General features: G+C 39.1%; 2 long non-coding RNA genes across 3 annotated transcripts in view; both read right to left on the reverse strand.

Moving 5' to 3' along the window:
- Positions 1 to 22,321: 22,321 nt before the first annotated feature.
- On the reverse strand, positions 22,322 to 22,997 carry LOC122237330. The gene is made up of 2 exons (XR_006215743.1): positions 22,949 to 22,997; positions 22,322 to 22,453 (listed from the first exon to the last, which is right to left on the reverse strand). It is a non-coding gene; the product is annotated as an uncharacterized LOC122237330 (long non-coding RNA).
- A 462-nt stretch (positions 22,998 to 23,459) lies between these two features.
- The window catches only part of LOC122237329, a 58,693-nt gene continuing 56,772 nt past the window's right edge, over positions 23,460 to 25,380 (reverse strand). For both annotated transcript variants that reach the window (XR_006215742.1, XR_006215741.1), the window contains exon 3: positions 23,460 to 23,552. This is a non-coding gene — a long non-coding RNA (uncharacterized LOC122237329). The remainder of the gene's footprint in view (positions 23,553 to 25,380) is intronic.

Below are 25,380 nucleotides of genomic sequence, written 5' to 3' on the forward strand. Positions count from 1 at the left end.
GGCATCCCTTGATGTTTCTTGGTAGATGTGAGCATGCATTTCTTTTGGGTATACCAAGGCGTAAAAAATGTTTTTGCAGATAATGCCAAACAGATATAATTATTGACATTCCCAGTAGCAGTGACCAGAGGAAAGTCAATGCCTTTATTATGGCTATAGCTTTCCATTGTCTTTTATTTTATTTTTTATAATTTTTGTAATGCTTATTTATTTTTGAGAGAGAGACAGAGACAGAGACAGAGTGTGAGCGGGAGAAGGGCAGACAGAGAGGGAGACACAAAATCTGAAGTAGGCTCCAGGCTCTGAGCTGTCAGCACAGAGCCTGAGGTGGGGCTCAAAGCCATGAACCACGAGATCCTGACCAAAGCCTAAGTCAGGAGCTTAACTGACTGAGCCACCCAGGCACCCCTCCATTATATCTTTTTTAATTTATTAGTCTAGAGAATATATACCAATATTTCAGTGTTATTTAAATTTGTATTTTCCCTTTTTTGAGCATCTATGCATATGGTGTGGGTTTTTTTGTTTGTTTGTTTGTTTGTTGGTTTGTTTTTGGTAATTAAGATATTCTCTTTTTAAAGTGTCTAGTCAAATCCGGATGGCCAACAGGCACATGAAAAGATGCTCAACGTCGCTCCTCATCAGGGAAATACAAATCAAAACCACACTCAGATAACACCTCACGCCAGTCAGAGTGGCCAAAATGAACAAATCAGGAGACTATAGATGCTGGAGAAGATGTGGAGAAACAGGAACCCTCTTGCACTGTTGGTGGGAATAAAAACTGGTGCAGTCACTCTGGAAAACAGTGTGGAGGTTCCTCAAAAAATTAAAAAATAGACCTACCCTATGACCCAGCAGTAGCACTGCTAGGAATTTACCCAAGGGATACAGGAGTACTGATGCATAGGGGCACTTGTACCCCAATGTTTATGGCAGCACTCTCAACAATAGCCAAATTATGGACAGAGCCTAAATGTCCATCAACTGATGAATGGATAAAGAAATTGTGGTTTATATACACAATGGAATACTACGTGGCAATGAGAAAGAATGAAATATGGCCCTTTGTAGCAATGTGGACGGAACTGGAGAGTGTTATGCTAGGTGAAATAAGCCATACAGAGAGAGACAGATACCATATGTTTTCACTCTTATGTGGATCCTGAGAAACTTAACAGGAACCCATGGGGAAGGGGAAGGAAAAAAAAAAGAGAGAGAGAGAGGTTAGAGTGGGAGAGAACCAAAGCATAAGAGACTCTTAAAAAATGAGAACAAACTGAGGGCTGATGGGGGGTATGAGGGAGGGGAGGGTGGGTGATGGGTATTGAAAAGGGCATCTTTTGGGATGAGCACTGGGTGTTGTATGGAAACCAATTTGACAATAAATTTCATATATTTTTTTAAAAGTTTAAAAAAATACAAAATACAAAAATAAAAAAAAATAAAACAAAGTGTCCAGTCAAGTCCCCAACCCATTTGGAAGTAGGAGGTTGTGTGTTTTCTATAAACTTCATAATCTACAACCTAGATGAAGTTGATTTTGTTATTGACTCGAGGTAATTCATTCATATTGATGAATATCCATCCAGTTGACCGAGCAAAGTTTACTGAAAAAATTGCTCATTCCTAACTTTCCTACAGGGGTCTCCTTCCCAGATCAAGCCTCCTTATATGTATGAGTCTGGTCCTGAATCTGTTCTATTTTATATTTGTCAATACCACACAGTTTTAATTACTATACCTTCATTCTAAGTTTGAGGTCTAATAGGACAAGTCCTATCAGGTATTCTTGGCCCTTTCACATATAAATTTTACAATCAGCTCATCCATTTCCATTATGCAATCTATAGAAAATTTGTTTGGGATTATATTGAATCTAAATATCAATTTGGGGAGAATTGATATTTTTATAATCTGGAGTTTTCCAATAAATGAACATGTGATTTCCTCTATTTAGAACTACTTTATTTTCTTTCAAAATTATCTTACCATTTTCTGTGTAGAAGTTGTGCCTATCTTCCATGATATTTGCTTTATAATTTTGTATGCATTACAATGGTTTCTTCTAGTATATTTCATTTTCTTCTTTTTGAGGCTAATATACGTAAATATACTTGATTTTTTATTTTTGCCATACCCATTTCCTAATTCCAATAATTCATCTGAAAAATTCTTCCAGATGTTTATGATTATAATCATCTCTTTAATAACAATGATTTTAATTCTTTCATTTGTTTTTTGTTTTTGTTTTTGTATCTTATTGCCCTGAAAAGGAATTCCAGTAAAATGTTGCATAGTACTGATAGTCATCCTCAAATCAGTCCCAATCTTGAATACCTTTCAATATTTCATCATACTTACTGGTAAGTAGGTTATTTGCTGCAAGTTTATGTATAGTTATATTTTATCAGATGAAGTAAGTTCCTTTCTATTCCCACTTTGTTAAGTTTTGCTTATGTGTTTGTTTTAATCATAAAGGGCAAGTTTCTAAAATCGCCTTTCCTGAATTTATTAAAAATATGTTTTTATTTTCCTTTATTGTGTTAATGTGGTGAATTACATTAATTAATTTTCTAATGTTAAACTTTGCATTTTTGGAATAAAACCAACTCGATCATGAAACATGACCTTTTTAATTTATTGCTATATCCAGTTTGCTCTTTTTATGCTTATAAATTTTTATCTATGTTTATAAGAGAAACTGGCTTGCAATAGTCTTTTATGTAATTCTTTGTCAGTTTTGGTATAGAGGTCACACACACTACATAAACTGAGTTGGAAGTATTCCCTAGTTTGTGTTTGTTTTCCATTCTTTGAAAGAGGATGCATAAGATTGTCATGATTTTCTCTTTAAGTAACTGGTAAAATTCACTCATGAAGCCATCTGGCCACAGAGCATATTTTATTTTCTGTAGAAAACTTCTAATAAGGAAGTCACTTTTTAACAGTTATGTACACTTAAATGTTTTATTTCTTCTTATTGTCATTTTTGTAAGAAGAATTTTCCATAAGAATGTGTGCATTGGATGTTATATTTTTAAATGTCTAGCATAAAGTTGTTTACAACAAATGTATTATTTGTAAGAGATTTAGTAATGCCCATTTTCTATTCCTGATTTATATCTTCTTTCTCTCATCAGTTTCCTTCAAAAACTAAAATTTATCAATTTTATAAACATTTCAAAGAATTAACATTTGGTTCTGTTGCATGTTTGTGTACTATTTCTTTAAATTCCTCTGTATCTGTAATTTTCTTCTTTGGTTTTCAAACTGTTCTTTTTTTGCTCTATTTTCTTTAGATTGATAGCTGACTTTTTAAAATCTTTATTATCTTCTTACATATGCATTTAAATCTATAAATATCCCTCTAAATTTCCTGAGCTGCAATCTGCAGTTTATATTTTCATTATCTCTCATAAATTTATACTTTCTTTGATAATTTCTTTTTTTGACTCAGAATCTATTTAGAAGTATACCTTTTAATTTCAAAACATATGGAAATTTACTAGTTACCTTTTTGTTTTTGTTTTCATGCTTAATTTGCTCTGTGGTCAGATAACAGTCAACGTGACAACAATCCTTTGAAATTTGTTTGGATTTTCTATATGAATTGACAGATAATCTATTTTGGTTAATGTTCCATATGCACTTCATATGTATTCATATTCTGCATATGTTGGATGTAGTGTTCTGTATCAGTGACATCATGTTTGTTAATTGTGTTGTTCAAATATTCGACATTCTATCTTCTTACTGTTTTATTCTCTGGTTGGTTTTATCAGTTAATTAAGATAAGTGTGTTAAAATGTATCATAGATATTACAGATTTATTAAGACTTTTTGGTAGTAGTTGGTCAGTTATTTTTGTTTTAATACATATGTGTATGTGTTAGGTAAATATACAAATTTAGAATTACTATTCCTTCCTGATGAACTAAACCTTTTGCCATTGTGAAATATCCTTCTTAATCTCTATTAATGATTTTTGCCTTGAAGTCTTTGATGATAATAGTTACACAACCTGCTTTTTGGTTAATGATTGCATGGTATGCATTTTCCATCCTTTTAATTTTCACCTTTTTGTGTCCTTACATTTAAACTCTCTTAATTTGCATTTGGTGGGATTTATGTTTTACTTAGGCTGACAATTTTGTGTTTTTTAGAGTATTAACTCTATGTATAAAGTAATAGCTAATGCAATGTTTTCAAATGTAAAATCTTATTATTTCGTCTAAGTATGTCTCACTTCCTCTTTGAATTGTTCTCTATTTTGCCTAATTTTGGGTTAACTGGAGTTTTTAAAAACTGTTTATTTCTTCCCTGTATTACCTGATATTATTTACTTTTAATATATTAGGGTAACACTAGAGATTAGAGCATAAGTTCTTAACATATAAAAATCTGACATAAAATGGTACTTTTATTTTTTTCCAGTCATTTCAAGGACCTCACGACACTTTAATTCTATTTCCCAGTCTCATATCTTATAAGTTGCTATTGTTGTATATTTTCATTCTGTGTGTGTGTGTGTAAAACCCTAAAACATATTATGCATTTTATTTTTATAGTCAATATTCATTTAGATGTACCTTTTTGCACTTTCATCCCTTTTCTTCATATATTAAATTATGTTACTTCCTTCTGAAAAATACCCTTTGCAATTTCTTTTAGTGTGTTACTGTTATAGGTAAACTTTTTTAAAACTATTTTTTCTGAAAATGTCTTTATTTCAGAAGGATAATTTCCATAGTTATAAAACTGTAGTTTAACCTTTTTGTCTTTCAGTACTTTGCAGGTATCATTTCAATGTTTTCTGGCTTCCATTGTTTCTGTTGTAAGATCTGCTGTCAGGCCGTGGCTCCTTTGAAAGTAATGTGTCTTTTTGCTCAATTGCTTTTGAGATCTTATTCTTTGTCCTTAGTTTTCAGTAGTTTTATCACAGTAGGTGTAATTTTCTCTTAATTTGTTTTACTTGAAACTCCTGGGGAATCATTGGTAATTTGTTTTTATATTTCAGATATTGTCTCTTCGAATATTGTTCCTTTTCAAACTCTCTTTAATCTTCTCCTGGATATATCTTAACATATATGTTAGAACCTCTCTTTTTATGTATTTTTATCTCTTATATTTTCCTTCAATTTGTTTCTCTGTTCTGTATTTATGACTTTTTTCATCTGACCTATGTACGAGTTTCCTACTTTTGTTTTCAACTGTACCTAATATGCTATTAAATTGTACAATGAGCTTTCAACTGTGGTAACAATACTGTTCAATTCTAACATTTTTTGAAAGTTCTAAAGTAGTTATTTTTAGCTTCTAGTTATTTCTCATTGTTTGTTTTTGTCCCAGCTCAGTGAATCAAGTAACAGTAAATTTACTAGAACCAAAGTGGCCCTAGACACCAGGCTTACCTCTCTGTATTTCTGACTTCTCTTATGTTTTGGTCTGATAAGTTCTCAATGTCTTACCAGAACTCCAGTGCCTTCAAGCATTAAAAAAATATTTTATCTACATCATTCAGGGCTTTTTCCAACAGGATAGCTGGTTATACTAACTGTTCATCATTACCAAGACTGGAAATACAGAGTTGACTGACTTGCAATGTCCTCCTATGGTTATACGGTCAAGAATACACACACACACACACACACACACACACACACACACACAGACACATGCACACATTAAAATTTCCATATAAATAGAATAATTATTGCCTTAACTATGCTCATGGTATTCTCTTGCTATTACTTAAATAACCTTCACATCTGTAATTATATCCCTTTTCACAAATCAAATGTTAATGTAGTATTTTCTTCTTAATCAGACTTACCAAATTATGATATATAGATTACACAGATCTACATAGGTATTTTTATAGAAATAGTTATTAATATCATTGATAAATTCTACTGTTACTTTGTTTTGTACTACCTTGTCTGGTTTGGGTATCAGGCTGAGACTAGCTTATAAAATGAGCTGAGAAATGTTTCCTCCTCTTCTACTTTCCAGAAGATATTGTGTAGAACATTTGATGATTCTTTTTTTTTTTAATGTCTATTTATTTTTGAGAGAGAGACAGAGTGCAAGTGGGGGAGGGGTAGAGAGAGAGGGAGACACACAATCCAAAGTAGGCTTCAGGCTCTGAACTGTCAGCACAGAGCCTGATGTGAGGCTTGAACCCACTAACTATGAGATCACGACCTAAGCTGATTGGACACTTAAATGACTGAGTCACCCAGGCACCCCAACATTTGATGACTATTATTTAAAGATTTAGTAGTGTCCTTCAGTGAAGCCATCTGGGCTTGGAGAAGGCTTTTTCAGAAGATTTTAAATAACAGACTCAATTTCCTCAATAGTTATAGGACTTTTCAAATTATCTACTGCATGTTGAATGACTTGTAGTAATTTGTACTCTTTGAGAAGTTGATCTACTTTATCCAAATGGTCAAATTTATGTTATGTAGAGTTGCCCATATTATTCCCTTATTATCCTTTTAAATTTTATAGAGTCTGTTGTATCCTGTTTTCATCATTGATATTGGTAAATCGTGTCTTCATTCTTTTTTCCTGTTAGTATTGTTAAAGGGTTGCCAGTCTTATTGATCTTTTCCAAGAACCCAACTCTTTCATTTTGTCCACTGTTTTAGTATTTTCAGTTTATCTGATCTCTGTTCTTTTATTATTTCCTTCTTGCTTTCCATTTATTTTGATCTTTATTATTTTCTGTTTTCTTGAAGGTGGAAGCTTAGATTATTGATGTGAGCCTTTTTCTATTTTCTAATATAAAATCATTTTCTGCTATTTTAGTAAGGGACCATCTGATAGAAAGAAAGAGGAAAGCACTGTCTCCCATTCCCTTACTGCTAAGGATACTTAGTAGTCCCAAGATGTGTTAAGTCTCTATGCACCACCACTAACTCTTCTGGGTTAGTACTTCCTTGAGTGTCAGAGAAGTTCCTATTACTGTCCCATGTGAAGGCAATATTTAGGGATTCTATGGATCCAAATGAGGTACATGAGTGAAGCTGGTCATCTTAGCAGTGGCTGGAACAATAGTTGTGCACAAGAGATGTTCAACCTTGCCTCAGTATCTCAGATTTCTTCCATCTTTCTTTCCTCCACCTTGAGCACACAGCTCCCATTCCCTGTGGCTTCTTGTGGTCAGAAAGTCTGTACACTGATAGAAACAAGGAGCAGAAAGGGAGGCTGGGTCATGCAGTTTTTTATCTGGGAACATTACCACATCCAACAAAGCAGGGGATGTATTTATAAGGGAGAAAAAATGAAACCAGAAATTTCTGTCACAACTCTTAAGGAATGTGAAGTGGGAACAGGGTATCTTTGTGCCTTTAGCCTTCCTTTTTGAATGTTAAAATGTTCAATCTATGGTCATATCCCCCCAAGGCAGTTTTATTTCTTGCCTTCTAGTTTCCCATTCCCTCTCTTTTGTCCCTAGACCCTCAAATTCCTTTTTCTAAAAATACCTCAGAATTGATAACCTCCCAATGAATCATCCCTAGATGATTTTGCATTTTTGCCAAAAATAAGACTTCAAGAGGGTATGAAGCTCTCAAGGTGGAAAATCAGGCCTTCATCAATGTTTAAACAGAGAAGATACACAGAAAGAATAGACAAGGTGATTCAACACTAAATGTTGTCTATTCTTTCTGTGTTAAGACTAGAGCTGCATTTTGATGGGGGCACAAAGCTATTATCTTATCCTAAACACTGTTTTGTGTTTCTGTTAACTCCTGTATAACATATTTCCAAATCTTTATGTCAGCTTCTAAGAAGAGGCCAACTATGCTCATTTGGATCCCAATTTCATTTTTTAATGAAATATCTTCAAACAAATAAAAAAGAAGTATACACTTCTTGTACTCTTAGAAGGTACAGAGCAGGATATTAAGTCCTTTTATTCCCACCGTCTCTGTTCTGAGTTCTTCTGTCTGCTCACTGAAAATGGACATGGGCAAAAGACAGGCAGTATACAAATAAAGAAGAATCGAAAGGCCTGAAGAAAGACTCATGGACCCCTGTCTCTTAGACCAGGAATGGTCAACATCTGTCTCAAGACTGTTGACCAGTCTGGTTCCTCCTTCCATCTTACCAAGTGACATGTATTTTAATAACAAGTTAAACTCATTATGTGAATTGCACAATTCTATCAGAATATTGTTATCCCATGTAAATGCCATTAGTTCCACAAATGAACTACTCTATGTGAAATTGCTTAGAAAACTATAAAGCACTTTACAAATGGAAGAAAAATTCTAATGTCCAAGAGAGAAAAACATTATACTAAACTGAAACCATAAAATGCTAAAGTACTCACTGACGCAGCTCCAATTCACAACTTCACCCTTTTTGTGTGAAAAGGTAAAGGGAAGCAAAGTGTTTTCTTTCTAAGTCCCATTTCCATGACTAACACGTAATTTTCTTTTTTCTCATTTCTTTTTTGAATTGTTTTCCTATCTTACTTGACATTTTTTAATATCCTTTCTGTCTTCTTGGAAGTGCCATTTTGTTGAAGGGGGAGGTGGGGTTTTTTTGGGAGGAGGGGAGTTTTAAAATATGCTGTTAATGAATGAATGGACAACTAATTACTTACTAAATGCATTAATTCAAATCTGGATCTGAAAATGCTTCAGAATTAGTTTGGGATATATGTGCACATCCGTGCTTATATTTGCAGGGGGCACAATACATGATACACGGATTCCATTTGTTTATAAGAAAGTTTTTTTTTCCCTTTTTTATATAAACCTGTCCAAAAAAACCCCAAACAGACCCAAATAATCAAACAAAAAACAACAACATAAAATCTCATTGCAGGCTTATCTTACTTTACAAACTATATTATTAAAAAAGATAAATTTCTTAGTTATGCTACTCATACATTGATTTCATTCTCTTTCACTTGTCCTCCCTCACTCTCTCCCATCTCTCTCTCTCTCTCTCTCTCTCTCTCTCTCTCTCTCTCTCTCTCTCCCCCAAATGTGTTCTATGTACGTAGGTAGGAGGATTATAAATGAACTGTACATCAAGTGAACAAACACACAGCTTCCAGTCAATGTATCACAATAGTAATTATTCCCCAGACCTAGCTGACTTCTAAAAATGCTTTTATTTCTGTTTTCTCCAACCTCATTTCTTCTCATTAAATAGGAAGCTTACCAGAGTATTTTTCTCTCAGTATGGAGACTGGATTTTTCACTTAGTTCAAATAAGAGCTCTGGTATAAACTGCCTTTTAATAGCAATGATAATTTTAGGGGTCCAATGATAGATATTTTGAATATATAACAGTTTCCTCTGATGTAAATTAGTCAGTCACAGGGTTCCATTAGCATTCATATTTGCAGATAAGTATTACATTCTCCTAGACATTTTTAAAAACTTTGTACTCAGATGATGGCACTGCCTAAAATATGGCCTCTCCCACTAAGGCTCTCCTCTTTGGGGAGACCTTCCAAGAACTTAACATCAGTCTTTCTGCTAAACAGAATTCCCAGTTTGTAATAGTCCCGTATCTTTTACCTGTTTGCTAGATCAGTGCTTCAGTGGCATTATGAGTCAAAACCACATCTTAATTGTCCTTAACCATTACACTGCAAATATTCCATATATTTGTTTCAGGTAGGTGCGCCCTTCCTGATTTACACATGCCCTCTAAGATTTAGGGGGAAAAAAATTGAACTCAAACACCATTCTTCAGCAGGACTCATTTCCTTAGTGAAACCTAGATTAGTCCATGTTATGGACTGAGTTGTGTCCCCTCAAAATCCTTATGTTAACACCACAATCCCCAATGGTACTATATTTGGAGATAAGGCATTTAAAGGGAGAATTAAGGTTAAATGAAGTCATAAGGATGAGACTTAAATCTAATATGGCTGAGGTTCCTAAAAAAAGAGAGAGACATTAGGGGTGTGTGCACACAATGGAAAGACCTTGGGAAGATGTACTGAGAAGTAGGCCATTTGGAAGCCAAGAAGAGAGGCCTCAGGAGAAACCAACCCTGATGGTATCTTGATCTTGGACTTCCAGCCTCCAGAACTATAACAGAGTAAATTTCTGTGTTTCAGCCACCTCATCTGTGGTGTTTTGTTATGGAAGCCTTAGCAGACTAATGCAGTCCATTTCAAGATTTTGTAACTAGGTTGCAGGTTGTAAAAACTAAAACTAAAACAAAACAAAACAAAACAAAACAAACAAAAACAAAAACCACCAAGATCTTCACTCTCATAAGGAATGCAGGGACACTGTTGTCTAATGACTGGCCCACTCTTCCTTCCATAGGATTCATAATTTGTCCAACATCCTTTTCTCCTAGTGTGATAACATATCAGCCGCCTGGCCATGCGAGTAACATGGGATCCAGAATAAGCAAATTACAGCACCCTTTACCTTGGCAGGTGATCGTTCTGGGAATAAGCTGGCACTGAACAGATCAGAGCCTCTCTCTGTTTTATATTTTTCCTAAAACTGAGCTAAAAAAAAAAAAAACTTTCTCATATGGGCATGAGGGTGTGAAGATGTAAGCCTACAATGTGGAGAAAAAGCCCCTCCACAGTAGGAAAGAAGAAACCCAGAAGGCAAAAAGAAACACACATTAGAAATGGGGAAGGGGCAGAGGAGAGCAAGAGAAATAAAGAGATACCAGCACTAAAGTCTCAGGATCAAGGCATCCATGAGATTATCCTTCCCTTTCCACTCTTTGTTTATGGAAATAAATACGTTCTTTTTTTGTGCTTAATTTATTTTGTTTCTCTGTCATTAGAAGTCAAAGAGTCCTTCTAGTTTACAATTACAAAGAATATGAAAATTATTCTTCCTTATCTTTTTTTCCCATTTATGATCTGCTTCCTGACCTCCCTTCCATTTGCTAATTCACCACTCTTCGGGGGCTTGGCCAGGAAAGCAGAGAGAACAAAATGGGGGAAATCAAAGAGAATAAAATAAAAAGAGAAAAAAGCAGAGAACTAAATGATATTTCCTCTTATAGTTTACAGCTCTGAAGTCATTTCAGTCCATTCAGAAGTGGGAAACAATAATTAAAAATCAAAGAACTAGGGCATCATGCCTAGACAGTCATTCATAGTTCCTGAGCTCAGGCTCTATAGATATTTCCTCAGGGCCTCCCTCCATAGCATTTCAACCTAAGAGATTTATTAATATTCCTTCTTAGCATCCTCCCTGTAGTCATTCAGTTCCTGGTATCCACACAGCTGCCGAGGGGTCCACAGGCCCCTGTAAAGGTACCGTACTTGTTTCAAGCAGCTCGCTGCCTACGAAATCTTTACCCTTCCTGTTAACCCCCTTGCACCACAAACTTTGGAACTTTGTCTTTTTATATCCTTCTTGATTCTCCCCCAAATAAAACATATCAGTTTTGTAGCCTATTCCCTTAGGGGTCCACTCAGTGACCAACTGGTACTAATTTGGTTGGTACTAACTGGTTGATGATGGATTGATATTTTATTCTTCCAGAGAACGTTTACATTTTTATGGCGGCCTCAAGCAAAAGATGTTAACCGCATGGGGATTTCTGACGTAGGTGTGCAACGAATATGTGGGAGCTGGTGGTATTTTAGCACCCCTCCATTCACATCATGGACACATTGGCATGTCTACACATCTGGTCAGTCCTGCCCTTGGGGTGATTTCACATGTACCAACAAAGAGCTTTCTTTTCTGTAGGAACCATTTGCCTTCCTCTCCCCCAAACGACCTTCTCTTTCCTCCCTCTGGCTGATACCATTGTTCACCTTCCTTTGCTCTATTATTGCCTTTGCCAGTGTCTATAGTTTTATTAACTCAGTAAATTTAGATTCTCTTAAAGAGCATATCAAAAGTTCAAGCCATGCCACACAGCCCTAGAAACAGTTCTTGAAACAGAAATGATGACTCCAAAGTTATTTCAGGTAAGAACTAGCAAATGTCATCAGAATGTTCCTGGTCATTTTATTGGCTTTAATTGAATAGTTCCCCTAGAAATCTATGGTTTACTGGGACCAAAGATAATATGGGAATGTTAAACGGCAGGAACGGGGCTCACAAGAAATGCAATGTGGGCAATTACATTAAAATTTTGGTGCTGCAATTTAAGCAGAGCCTTGAAAAATAAAAGGGTGTCTTTAGAAGGTGCTGAAAAGAGGTAAGGCAACCACGCTCCATGAGCCCTAGAGGAATGGCAGGGAAGAAGGCGGATGGAGACACGGAAGCTGTTCTCAAGTTCTGAGGGTATATTATCTAAAAGGCAGAGCAGAGTGATTCCGGACTGCTTCACAGGACAAAAGTACAATCAGTGGGGAATTACATTACAAAGAGGAAGATTTTTTTTTCTCATTTTAAGGGAGGCCCTCCAACAAACAGTGTTGTCCAGCAGTGGAATTGCGCTGCCCTCCAAAGTCATTACTGATAATACCTGAAAAGGGTCTAAACGGCATCACAGAACAGCTTCCTGCGCTTTTAGGCTAGACAACTTCTTAGAGTCCTGAACCACTTGATTCCACCAACTTGGAAAACCGTCAGCACTGGCTTAGCTGGCTCACCTACACGGGGCGGGGGGGGGGGGGGGGGGGGGGGGGGGAGGGGCTGGTTTTTGCGTGAGTTCTGGCAACAGGAAGAGGAGGTGAGAAACAGCACGAAGAGTCAGGAGAGGCAGAACTGCCGACTGTCACCTGTTGGCAGTTTTAGTCTTTTGACTGGCTTCAGCCTGTTGGCTACTCACCTGCCCATCTATTCTCTAAATGAAGTATTCCAGCAATTGAGTTCAATTCAACAAGCATGGATGCTGTGCTGCTATAAATCATCAGTCCCTTCCTCCCTGAGCCCTTCAGTGGAAGGAGTAATTGGTTAATTGCCAGAGTTGTTAACAAGAATTAAGAATGCAAGGGAATTGGCTAGGAACGCAGATCCGTTGCAATATGGTTAGAACAAACGTGTTTGTAAAGCGGCAGTCATTTAGAAATACGCACACCTAAGTCAAAACCAACGAGTCTCAAAGTCCTTTATAACAGTGCCGAAAATCCCTGGGTCAGTGTTCCCTTCCTCAAGGGGCTAGCACTTCCTCCCTCGGTCCTTTCCCTGTACCTTCCAGCTGCAGACTCTGCAGCAGTTTCCACGGTCCTCTCCCTCTGTACTCTCTTCTGACAGAGTCGTCTCCCCTACTCTACTTCTCTTTAGAGACAGTCATCCCATCTTACGTATTTCAATTTTCTCTATCAAATGAATGGATGAAGAAGAATTTTCATAAAGGATGAGACAAGATGTAACATACCACTGCCCATAAGGTCCACATCCACAGATATGTGCCTTCTAGGGATAATCAGTCTGCCTTACTTAAGTGGAGGTAATATACCAGTTCTGTGCTCACTGGGACTCCTGAGCATTGCTGGGTATCCTGCAGGTAATCTATGGGTATTTTTAAGCAGCAATAAATCTAATGCCACCCTTCCTTATGTTTGTACAGCATTTTATGTTTTTCAAAGTATTTCCTTTGTCTTATTTGCTTTGATAACAGTATAAAGTACAAAGAACAAGTGTTATGAGTCCTATTTCCAAGATGAGAAAGTTGGGACAGAGAGTGGTTAAGTTACAAAGCCAGTACTTAATCTCCAGATTTCCTATCTCCCACATCCTATCATACTTTCCATATCCTACCTTCACTAATGGGTTAACCTCTCTGCTCCAAATATCTGTAGCACCCATTGTTTTGTTACCATGAATTCTCTTCAGAATCGTGCACAGAGTAGGGAGTGTGTGTGTGTGTGTGTGTGTGTGTGTGTGTGTGTTGGAGGAATTGTGGAGCATAGTGTTTGGGGCCAATCTGGAGCTAGTCCAGTGTATGCTTCTAGAGTAGATATGGAAACAAGTCCAAGAGAAGCAAAGGTCAAACACATGTTAGTGGATTTACAAAGAGGGTGGTTTCCATCTTCCCAAACGGTCAGAGGTGGGAGCCATATGTTGGAGTCATCATAAAACCAAGGCATCTTATCTAGAAAGGAGTTTTGAAGATGATCTGATAAAAGGGAAGTAATGTATCACCAAAGCTGTTGAAATGCAAATGAGTTGAAGCACATGCAAGGGTCATACCAGTGAAAACTGAGATGCCATGGCCCGTGCAAGCAGCAGGCCAGGAACAGAAAACAGTCACAGGAGAGATTATCATTACGTAATATAATTAAGTTGCAGGGTTCTCATAAATTGCCATATAGATCCCATATGTTATATAACATACAGGGGTGAAAACTCCCACAGAATGAACTGATTAATAAGAGAATTCCAAGTAGAGGTGACTAAGACAATGGTTTTCTCAGCTGCTGAAGATCATTACCATTGTTTAGACTGAAGCAGACATAATCATATGTCCAGATTTTCTAAGACTGTCCTGATTTGGTGTCATTTTTTAAAAAAGTTATTTGCTAAACAGAAAACTGATTGTGAAACATTTTACAGCTATGTTTCTTAGTCTGTTCCTTCCACTGTAACAAAATACCATAGACTAGATGGCTTAATCGACAGAAATGTATTTTCCACAGTGCTGGAGGCATTGAGGGTTCTGGCAAGAACCCTCTTCCTGCTTTGCAGATGGCCATCTTCTTGCCGTGTCCTCACATGGCCAAGAGAGAGAAACAGGAAGCAAGATCTTTAGTGTCTTTCCTTATAAGGGTGCTAATCCCATCATGACAGCTTCACCCTCTGGACCCAGTTAACTCCCAAAGGCCCCATCTCCAAATACCATCACCACTTTGGGGACTGGGGTTTCACCATATGCATTCTGGGGAACCACAAATACTTAGTCCACAACACTATGTACGTCTTTTCAGATAATAACTTTTCCAATTAGAATGAAAAAAAAATCTTTGATCAGGCTTCATATCCTAATTTTAGAAAAGAATATTTTAATCTAAATAAGGAGACTAGTGGATCTCTTTTAAAAATGTCCAAGATCTGGAGTTAAGGAGACTTTCTGGAAGAAATGAGGGGTCTATGTCCCCAGCAAGACTCAGTAAGAGAGAAGGACAACGTGGCACTGAGTATATAAGGTCTGAGCTGAGCAAGACGCATCAGGTTATACAGGGGAACACAGGTTCTGACACACAGCATGTCTAAGGTAGGAAGGCCCAGCCTGGAACTGGGTTGTCTGTGCCTTGGGTGTGGTGGCTCTGTGTCCCAGCCTAGCCTCCATGATGCCTGTCTCTTAGTTTTGTGGAGAGCTCAGAGGATATAACTTATTACTGTAGAAGCCTTTTAGCGAAATACTCCTGAAGTCTTTGGACACAGACAACACTGCCTGAAGCCCCTATTATAGTGGAAGGAACCAATGGAGAGGGAGGCCATCTTGGCCACTTCTTCAAAGATAAGCCTGGGGGCCCTCTGGGCTCCAGGGTCTCCCTCACTTCAGTGAGAAAAAGAACTCAAAGGCACAGCAATATCCAGGCAAAGCCCAGGTTGCAGCAAGAGATGTAGGCAGTAGCAACCCCCAGTAGAAATGGACTTCTTGATGGAAACTCCTACAAGTACTGGTGGTATGTGGGGCGGTATGCTTCCTGGGAGGCAGAGAGCCTGTGTACTGGAGCCAGAGAAATTGTGATGCTACATAGAGGCTCATGAGAAAAGGGGAAATTTAGAATATAACATGCAGGCCCAATAAAAGTTAGTGATTTAACTGATTCATTGATAGACTACTTCACATAATTTCAGCACTAAATATTGAAAAAAGCCATTAAAAGGAAGAAAGTAATAAATATGCACCCTTACGTTCATTGCAGCATTATTTACCATGGCCAAGATATGGAAGCAACCCAGGTGTACATCCATAGATGAATGGATAAAGAAGATGTGGTATACATACACAATGGAATACGACTCAGCCATTAAAAAGAATGAAATCTTGCCATTTGCAACAACATGGATGGATCTACAGGTTATAATGCTAAGTGAAGTAAGTCAGTCAGAGAAAGACATACCATATGATCTCACTCATGTGGAATTTAAGGGAGAAATAAAAAAAGAGACAAACAAAAAAAGGCTCTTTTTAGAAAAAGATTTATTTTGAGAGACAGAGACAGAGAGAGACACAGAGAGAGAATGAGCAGGGGAGGGGCAGAGGGAGAGGGAGACACAGAATCCAAAGCAGGCTCCAGGCTGTGAGCTGTCAGCACAGAGCCCGATGTGGGGCTCAAACCCATGAACTGTGAGATCATGACCTGAGCTGAAGTCGGGCGCTTAAATGACTGAGCCACCCAGGCACCCCAAAGATTCTTAAATATTGGTAGCAAACTGGTGGTTTCCAGAGGGGAAGTGGGCAGGGGGAGGGGTGAAATAGATAAAGAGGATTAAGAGTGCACTTATTGTGATGAGCACTGGGAAATGTATACAATTGTGGAATCATTACACGACACACCTGGAACTAATATAACACTGCATGTAAAAAAGATACTGGCGTTTGTATCAGTTTATCTAAAAAGAACTTTGAGAAATAGATCCCATGGTTAGAGATCTACCTCTGGCATACTGATCAGGACTGTTCTATATCAAGAAAATACTCAAATGTCCACTGGAAGGGAAGGAGAGGCATGAACAATAAACCATTTAAACGTGAGAAACATCGGAGAAGAAAACATTCATTTCAGAACCTCTCACTTTACTGGTTAGTAGTTAGTGGCCTGTTCTTGATGAAACTTCATGTATCAATTTGAGTTTTGTGTTTCTAAGAACCCCAGGTGCTGCTTGTCATTTCTTTGTAGCCTCTTTCTGCTGGAAGACCATGTTTCACTGAAGGATGCTTAGGGACTGACTGCATGCTACGTGCTGGGTCACCCTATTTACCATCTTCTCCCCCATAGTTATCCTGCTCCATCTAACAGAATAAGGTCACAGATCCCAGTCCCAGTAGGGTTTATACCCACTCTCTGTGTGTTCCTGAATTTGTGATCTCTTGATGCCTTGAAATTTCTTTTTTTTTTTTTTAAGTCTCAAAGTTTCTAAAGGAATATTGTGTTACTTTCTAACTCCCATTCCTAGGTTCAAGCAGTTAGACTGGAAGCTATCTGGAGAGGGTGGGAGGGAAGGCGTCACTAAATTGGCTCTATTCCAGGTATTTCATCATGTCCAAGGATGTGCTTGGTCAGTGCCATTAGTAAGTCGCTGCTACGTCATGAAGTGAAAAATACATACTGTCACTATAGGAACCGCTATGCTAGCAATACAGAATTTCTGTGGGCTAGACACGGGGCCAGCATCAATGCAAGAGCATCGCAGACTAAAGACTGGTTGCAGAAGGAGAGTTTCCATCACACTTTGTTGAGTTTCCATTCTCGCTCTGTAAGTAAAGAACCAAGTTTGCTCCCAGTGCTCAGATTCTTGGCCTCCCACATGGAAACGGAATCACAAAGACATGTGTGTGTGTATGCATATAGACGTATGCTTGTATTCCAAACTCAAGAGAAAGAAAAAAACTTCCCCAGATTTTTCAATTCCTGTAAGGATTGTAGTTTACTATTTCTGGATTTGGATCATTGAGTTCCCTGGATTATTAAACATAGCAAAAAGCCATCTGCAATGAATCGGGCTTGCTCCTCTAATTGAGTCATGCTGTGAAGCCCTTTACTGTTTCCCTCACTTCATTGCCGAATATTTTTTTCAAGAATGATAGGAAATACATTTTTTACTACTAATGCCACCTGCAGGTTAAAGAGAAACTGTTGCGAGATACTTGAAATCCTCACAGCACACTGTAATGTGTACCTCCACAAGTCCGCAAACCTTGCCAATCAGCAGGAACACAGTCTCATTTCATTGACGACGTTCTTTATCAAAGATATGCCTTTGCAATCACCATTGCAGCCACGCTTCTCTCTTCACTCAACACTCAGGCCAGCTGATACTTACATCTAGGAACATGTATAGAGTCATTTCCTAGGAAATAATTGCTCTGGGCTACTTCATGCAACAGCATCCCAGTACCGTTGTAATGTGTCTCATGTCACAGGTAAAGGTGCTATGAGAGTTATCCTCAATCAATTAGTTTCCATGTGAATTATTTCCTGGGTCAATCGATCATTCCATGCAATTGCTGTTACTTGCGTTCACTGTGCTAAGTGAATTAGCACACGCTGTGCCATCTACATGTCTTATTTTCTAAGCTAGGTGAGGATTCTTAAGGAGAGATATTGTTTCCCACTCTAATTAGCTCCTTCTTATTATGACTGACATTACCGTTACTACATTATGATTATTAGTCATAGTAGATAAACTTTGCTATCAGTTTATTATAAATTACGCTTCAGTTTCTGGCCCTAGTGATGGTATATTCCCAATTATCTGAGAAGCACAAATCTAAGAGGAAGGGAAGAATATACGCATCAACATTTTTACACATATTTTTGGCTAGTCAATGTTGCCAAACAGGATAGTAGCTCCCCGTTTTGTCACCAGCAGATGGAGGCAACTTCCAATGTGTGCACTTGTGGCGTGACGTCATACGGAATATGATGACGACATAACGTGGTGACAGGGACAGCAGGAGTAAGGTGGGGAAATTCTTCTTGACCAGACAGGCAGCTGGGGAGAGCTCCGGTATCTACTCTGCTTCTTAATGAGATTATTATACCTGAGCGCAGAGATGAAGAAATAGAGCCGATTACCTTAGTGTCTCTGACAGGCCACCTTAAATGGACACTCAGATCCCAATTGTGGAGCCACTTTTATCCTGAGGAATAATAATATGAGGACATAGAAGAGATGGCTGAAAAAATCCCATCCTTTCTAGAAGGACTTGCATAATGTTAACGGGAAAATCTCCCCACAGCTGAGATGGAATGTAGGACAGATACGTGGTTTTTTCTGTTTTCCTTTTCCTTGGCTGTTTGCAAAAGAGCCCCTACCTCTCATTTCTCTGGTTTCTGCAGCTAAGAAACTAAAAGTGGTTTTCCCAAAATGTATAGCATTGTCCCTGGCTGCACACAGCTTTTAGGAGTTTACTCCTGAAGTTTAAGCTGAATACCATGGGAGCCTCATTCAGCCTCTGGGTGCTACCAGATGACCACACGCTAAAGTGTGATTCAGACTTAACTGGGAAGAGGAAAAAGGTGTAAGATATACCAGAGAGTTTGACGTTTACTGAAAGTTTCACCTTGCTCCTTCCTAGGAAATAATCGTCTCTCTAGATCTACTGACGCTATTGAGATTTGGGACTGGACAAGTCTTTGTTGTGGGCCACGGGCAGGGAAGCTGTCCTGTACACTGTAGTGTATTTAAACAGCACCTTCAGCCTCTACCCACCCTCCCCAGATGCCAGTAACATTCCCCTAGTTCGGACAACTAAAAATATCTCCAGACATTGCCATCTAAGGGTGGAGTCAAAATCCACCTCCCCCCACCACTTCATCTGAGAAACTCTACTATACCCTCTTTGAGCTCTTTGGACAGAGGGAGCATATCTGATTCATCTTTATAACCCAGCCTGGCACAGGGAAAATGCCGGACAAAGAGTAAATGTTCAATGAAGTTTGACCGCAATTATGTAAGAGAAGAAGTGAACATGACAAATGTTGGAAGTGACTTCTTTCACTCTTCACCTGAAAGAAGCAAAGGATGCCTTTCTCTTCAACCATTCTGGCCACTTTCACAGAGAGACCGACATGAAAGATCTCTCCTGTTTATTTAAATTAAAACACCACTGTCAATGTCACTGTCACTGTCCCTGAAAAGTCAGCTCAATATAGACAGAGCAGGAGAGGGGGGTGCTTGGACAGAAGGAAGAAAAAGAAAGCACATAGACAATTTAATTGTGAGGAAGTTAAAAAAGTCTTTGCCAAGTAATGAAATTATTAATTGCAATTCATGTCAGTTTTTGCGACAGCCATGTGAATGGATGGACAGGCTGTTCAGCGGTATTTCTGGAAGAAATCGTACATTTTAAAAACGAGGCATTGCTGGAGGAATACTGTGTGTGTGAGGACTGGCAGAAGGGTACACCCCTATAACTTCACAGGGCAGTAACAGAGAGGCTGCTGTACCTTCCGACCAGATGTCACTTAGGGATCAAAAGGGCATCACATTCACCCAAGTCGTTGTCCTCTGCGAGATCAAACTCTCCTTCTGTGCCTGATGCAGGATCTTCTATTGGAGGCAGTTTACATATTTCTCTGTTTAAAAATATAGGCAGCTACTTCCTTCTTCCTACAAATGCTCTTATCGGTTTTGAATTACAGAGATCTATTTTGAGATGAACACATTGAACAAAACCTTCATCCGCGTGTGCGTGTGTCTGTGTGTGTGTGTTTTTATTTCCCAACATGGCGGTAGAAGCTTATGCCTGCTATCTGCATAAGTCTTTTGTGTATTGCTAATGGAGTGCTGGAATTGTAGCAGCCCTGAGCAGGGAATACATGTGAGCAACAATATGCTGAGAGACCCCTCGGTGGAATCTAATCTGTTCCAGCTCATGCACTCCTCAGAAACTATTTAACTTTCATTAAACTGTGTTTGATATCAGCTAAATAGGATGCATACGGCTCCAATATAGCTCATATGGTCGCATTCATTCGATCACAGCAGTGCTTTTTTCTTATATTTCCCCCCACTTGTGTCAGTACCCAGTATAGCTGGGTAAATAGGAGACCTTTGAAGATGTAGTTAGTACTCAGATTTCTTTATTCTTTTGTGCTGGTTTCTTAGTGTTGAAACAGTGATTCATGTATGTCGCAGACAGCCTCCATTAATTTCATGTAATGTAGCTTTTATCTCGTAGCTGGGACAACTATCTTCAGCATTCTGTCGCTTGAGCATCCCCGGCTCTGTCCCAAGTCCTCTCTGTGTTTCCCGTCTCCCTCCAGGTCCCCGATACTCTCCATGGCTCCTCTTTCTTCATGGAAAATTATATTCATTTAGAGCCACTGTTTGTTTGTTTTTTGTTTTTTGTTTTTTCCTGGTTGTTGTAGCATAAGGACAAGTGAATAAACAGGTTAAAATAAGTAGGAAAAAGGAATGCGGGGTGAGATGTTCGGTCTGGGTAACCTTTTCTGTCTATAGGGAAGAAAGAAAAGCTACTGGAATGAAAACATCCATCCAAGCAGGAGAGCAGTTTATGCCCCCATCCCCCGCTACACACACACACACACACACACACACACACACACACTCTCTCTCTCTCTCTCTCTCTCTCTCTCTTTCTATTCAAAGCACACTAATTTGTTTATGAATACAGCACAGTAGGAGTACACAGTTTCCCAGTTTCTGGGAAGGAAAGGGCCAGAGGATTTACTAACTGGAGCTGTTGAAAAGTTTTAATGATCAAGTATACATAACACACACACACACACACACACACACAGGGGGCGGGGGAATTGGATATTTTATCAATATGCTATCGGCCATGTACACATCATCTTTTACTTGCACAACACCTTTTCTCCTTAATAATGAGAAAGTGTTAAGCATTTCACCTTTAAAAATATTAAGGGATACGGATATCTCTGTGTTATCCTCACTGATATTTTTTCAATTATGTTTTATTAAGTCCAAAGGAATAATCACAATTTTTTTAGATCACTTAAGAGAAACTACATGGGGTCTTTGGTACGGGGAACCCAATTATTTAGGATATTATTTTGTGAACCTTTTTCATTTTATTAGTATACCAGAGGGTTTTCACATTCTCAAGGAGAATCCAGCTATTATTGCTTTTTTGGAAGAAATGTCTCACTGGGGCAATTAATTCTATACATTAACACCAGTCACAGTTGTGCTGCATATTATTAAAATTATAAAGGCAAAACCCCACATTTTATCATTCAGTTCAGAAAGCGGTCATTTATGTGTGTGTGTGTGTGTGTGTGTGTGTGTGTGTGTGTGTGTGTTAGCACATAAGCTACTCCACATGTAGCCCTCACTGTGTAAGAACTTTGCAAAGCCCTGTGCTAATTTGGGTATGTTCTTTCTGCACATGCTGACCGTTCACAGCAAGTAAAAGGGGGGTAAACAAGGTGAATAGGCAGGCGGCTTTGGAGCCTGCCTCTGTCTGTCTCTGCCACAGTTGAGGGATGTTATCCATTTAACTTTGTTGATGAGCACATGTAATTAAGATGCTGTGCCTTAATGTTTGATGCTGAGACTTGAAAGGGTGATTTAAAAAATTTATTTAGATAAGCATATTGACGTTTTTAGTATATATTATTAATCTTATTAATAGTATTAACAAAGGCTAATTGAAAATGCATCATCTATAATTATATTAGTCTTCATTTTAGTACATTTTTGTCAGAGTAAACTAGAAAGGAGTAATTAATGTGCCACTGTTATTTACCCCTGTTTGTATTAAAGCTGGTGTTACACAATGTTAGAGATGAATATAGCCTGATTTCACTGAATGCCACGGAGCACACCATTCAGGAGTAGTAAAATAAGCAGCTGTGTTTTTCCTGTCCTCGGACCTAAAAATAAAATCAACTTCAGGATTGCAGGATAGGTGTGCGGGAGAGGGAGACAGGGAGTCTCCAGACTACACTCGCCCATGCTGTTACTCTAGGCTGCCCTTTTCCTCCCCTCAGTGGTAGGCTCAGGGATCCATGACTGCTCAGAATCTAGAGTCCTTGCACCTTATCAGTTGAAGAAATAAACACAGAAAAGCATGCCTCAATGCTTCTGATCCCAGGGGTCATCGATGCCGGTTCCATTGGGATAGGGCAAAGAAATGATTTTACATTCATCAAGGATAAATCCAGGACTAAAGTTGAACCATCATAATACACTGGCTCAGTCTTGACTATGAAAATAGAAAACTATAACGATGGTCTAAAGAATATCATCCTTAAAAAATCAAATTCCCAAAGGTAGACTTGACACTTCCAAGCTCCGTACCCTGACCCCACTCCCCTCCCTGCACACATTCACACAACACAAACACACACAGAAGTTTCCCAACTTACACAAGAAAACAGCCCCTTCTGGCTACCGTGTGCAAAGAACAAATGAAAAACCCTAAAAGAAAGCAAGCAGGGGAGACTTAAGTTAATGTGGAATTAACCACTTTAAAATGTTCTCCCACCCTGACTTTTATGCTTGTCTCTCTGAGGTCAGCCATTTCCTGAGGCAGGCAGGGAGGGCACAGCACGGGAGGGGTGGAGCGGGTGTGTGAGATGGAGGTGCACAGGGATGGCGATGAATGGCACATATTTTAATCAGGTAGAGCCAAGACTGCGATGGCTGGGATTCCAAAGCTGGGCTCTGGGCTTTCTCCTGAGCTCTAATAAAAAGCGTGGCATATTGGTTGCAGTGGCTGCCAAGTGCTATGTCCGTGCCCTCTCCACAGTGGCCAACCACAAACATGCTAGCTAGAAGCTCTCAGGGGGCCCCGTGTGTGCTGTTCCTACACGGCTAACATATGTATCGACACCTGAAAGCTACAGCCTGCCACGTCGCCAGGACCCCACTTGCCTACCTTTGCTCCTTGGTCACCAAGGGTTAATTTTCTAATGGCTGCCTTGCTGCTGAAGCTGGCCAAGTTTTTCATCGCCTGCAGAGCACCACAAGCTGTGATTTGGAGCCAGAAAACACCATTAATTTTCTAAATAGGAAGGATCACATATGTAAACTGTCTGGTTCTGTAACGAGTCGGGCAGGTAGAAGATGAAGGAGGAGGAAGTGAATTTTTCCAGGCACATAGGCCAAACGGCCAGGCCAACGGGCAGCACCGTGCACAGGACATTGGGGGCCACGATGGGGTGAGCAGTGGGGGGGGGGACAAGGAATTTCCCTCTCATCTTTAAATCGGTTTCACCACCAACCTTCAGTGTTTCTACAAAAGGTCAGGCTGGTGATTTACTGGGCAGTGTCGGGAGTTTTTACATTAGACTTCACAAGAAACTTATTTGTAAATGGAAGGAAAGATTAAGCAAAGTGCACCAGCTCAGAGACCACAGAGGGGCTCATGAGCACAAACTAGTGTGGTTAACACGTCCTAGGTCTTCAGAGGACAGAGAATAAAAAATTCCCCTGATGGTAATTATTTAGGTAGCAATTTACCTGGATGTTGTAGACATTTGAAAAATGCATTTTTTGCAGATTTTGCAAATCTACAAAAAAAAATGCAAAATCCTCCATTTGGGATTTAGCATGTATGCCTGTGTGTGTGTGTGTGTGTGTGTGTGTGTGTGTGTGTGTGTGTGTTTATGTCTTTGAGAGACAGAGAGAGAGAAAGAAAAGAGGGAGAGAGAGAAAGGGGATAAGCATAAAAAAGGCATGATAAAAATGCCTTCCTGAGTTTTAACAATCATTTTATTTGCCATAAATATACCTCTTTCCAGAGTAACTATTAGTGTTATCTGAGATACCAGAATAGTTCCAGACCTGAAACTACGTGGTGGGCCTGAATAGGACATAAGAATGTATTTCTGCCTCATGCTCTCCATAATACCAACACTGAACTGCCCTCTTTCTGGAACCTTCTCCCCAGACTTCTGGTCAAAGAAGAACCTCTTCTCTAACCTCTAACATTCTGGTCCCATTCCACAACTCTTTAAACAAACAAAAAAAAGGCCCTCCCACTGCCGTTAATTTCTTCATTCTCTATCTTTTATTGCTCTTTGGGCTAAAATGAAAATTTGGGGATGTCAATAAATCTGGGGCAGCTTTTTTTGCTGCCTCATAGACTCCGAGCTGAATGCTGCCCCTTCATTCATGTCCCAGGAGAGCTCCTCACACAGCAATGACTCAGAAGAGTAGGGTGTTCCCTAAGAAAAGTAAAAGGAGACAGACAAAGAAATCAGGGTAGGTTTCTGGAGTCCCAAAGTGTAAGCGAAAGTTCAGGTTTGGAGAAGAGCGACTTAAAGGCCAGGTGAAGGAGACATGGCATAAAGGGCTATGTGATCTCATATTTATTTGTCTGAAAGGCAAGTAAGATATTTCAAAGTTTTCAGAGAAAAATGACCCTAAGGAAGACACGTTCACCTCCAGGGTATTCTTAGTTTGCTAAGACTGCCACACTAAAGTACCACAAACTGGTTGGCTTAGCCAACAGAAATTTACTGTCCTACATAGTTTTAGAGGCTACAAATTGGGTATCAAGGTGTCTGCAGGTCTGGTTCTTCCAGACGGTTCTGAGGGCAGGGTCTGCTCCAGGCCCCTGTCCTTGGCTTAGAGATGGCAGTCTTCTCCCTGTCTTTCCACATGCTCTTCCCTCTATGCCTATCTGTCTCTGTGCCCAAACTTCCCCTTTTTGTAAAGACACCAGTCATACTGGATTAGAAACACCCCCCCTCCACCTTAACTAATTACATCTGAAGTTGCCTCTTTGAAAGTAAGGTCACATTCTGAGGTTCTGGGGGTTGGGACTGCAACATATGAATGGACGGGGTGGGGA

The sequence above is a fragment of the Panthera tigris genome, chromosome A3, assembly GCF_018350195.1.
Source record: "Panthera tigris isolate Pti1 chromosome A3, P.tigris_Pti1_mat1.1, whole genome shotgun sequence".
NCBI classification, from domain to species: Eukaryota; Metazoa; Chordata; class Mammalia; order Carnivora; family Felidae; genus Panthera; species Panthera tigris.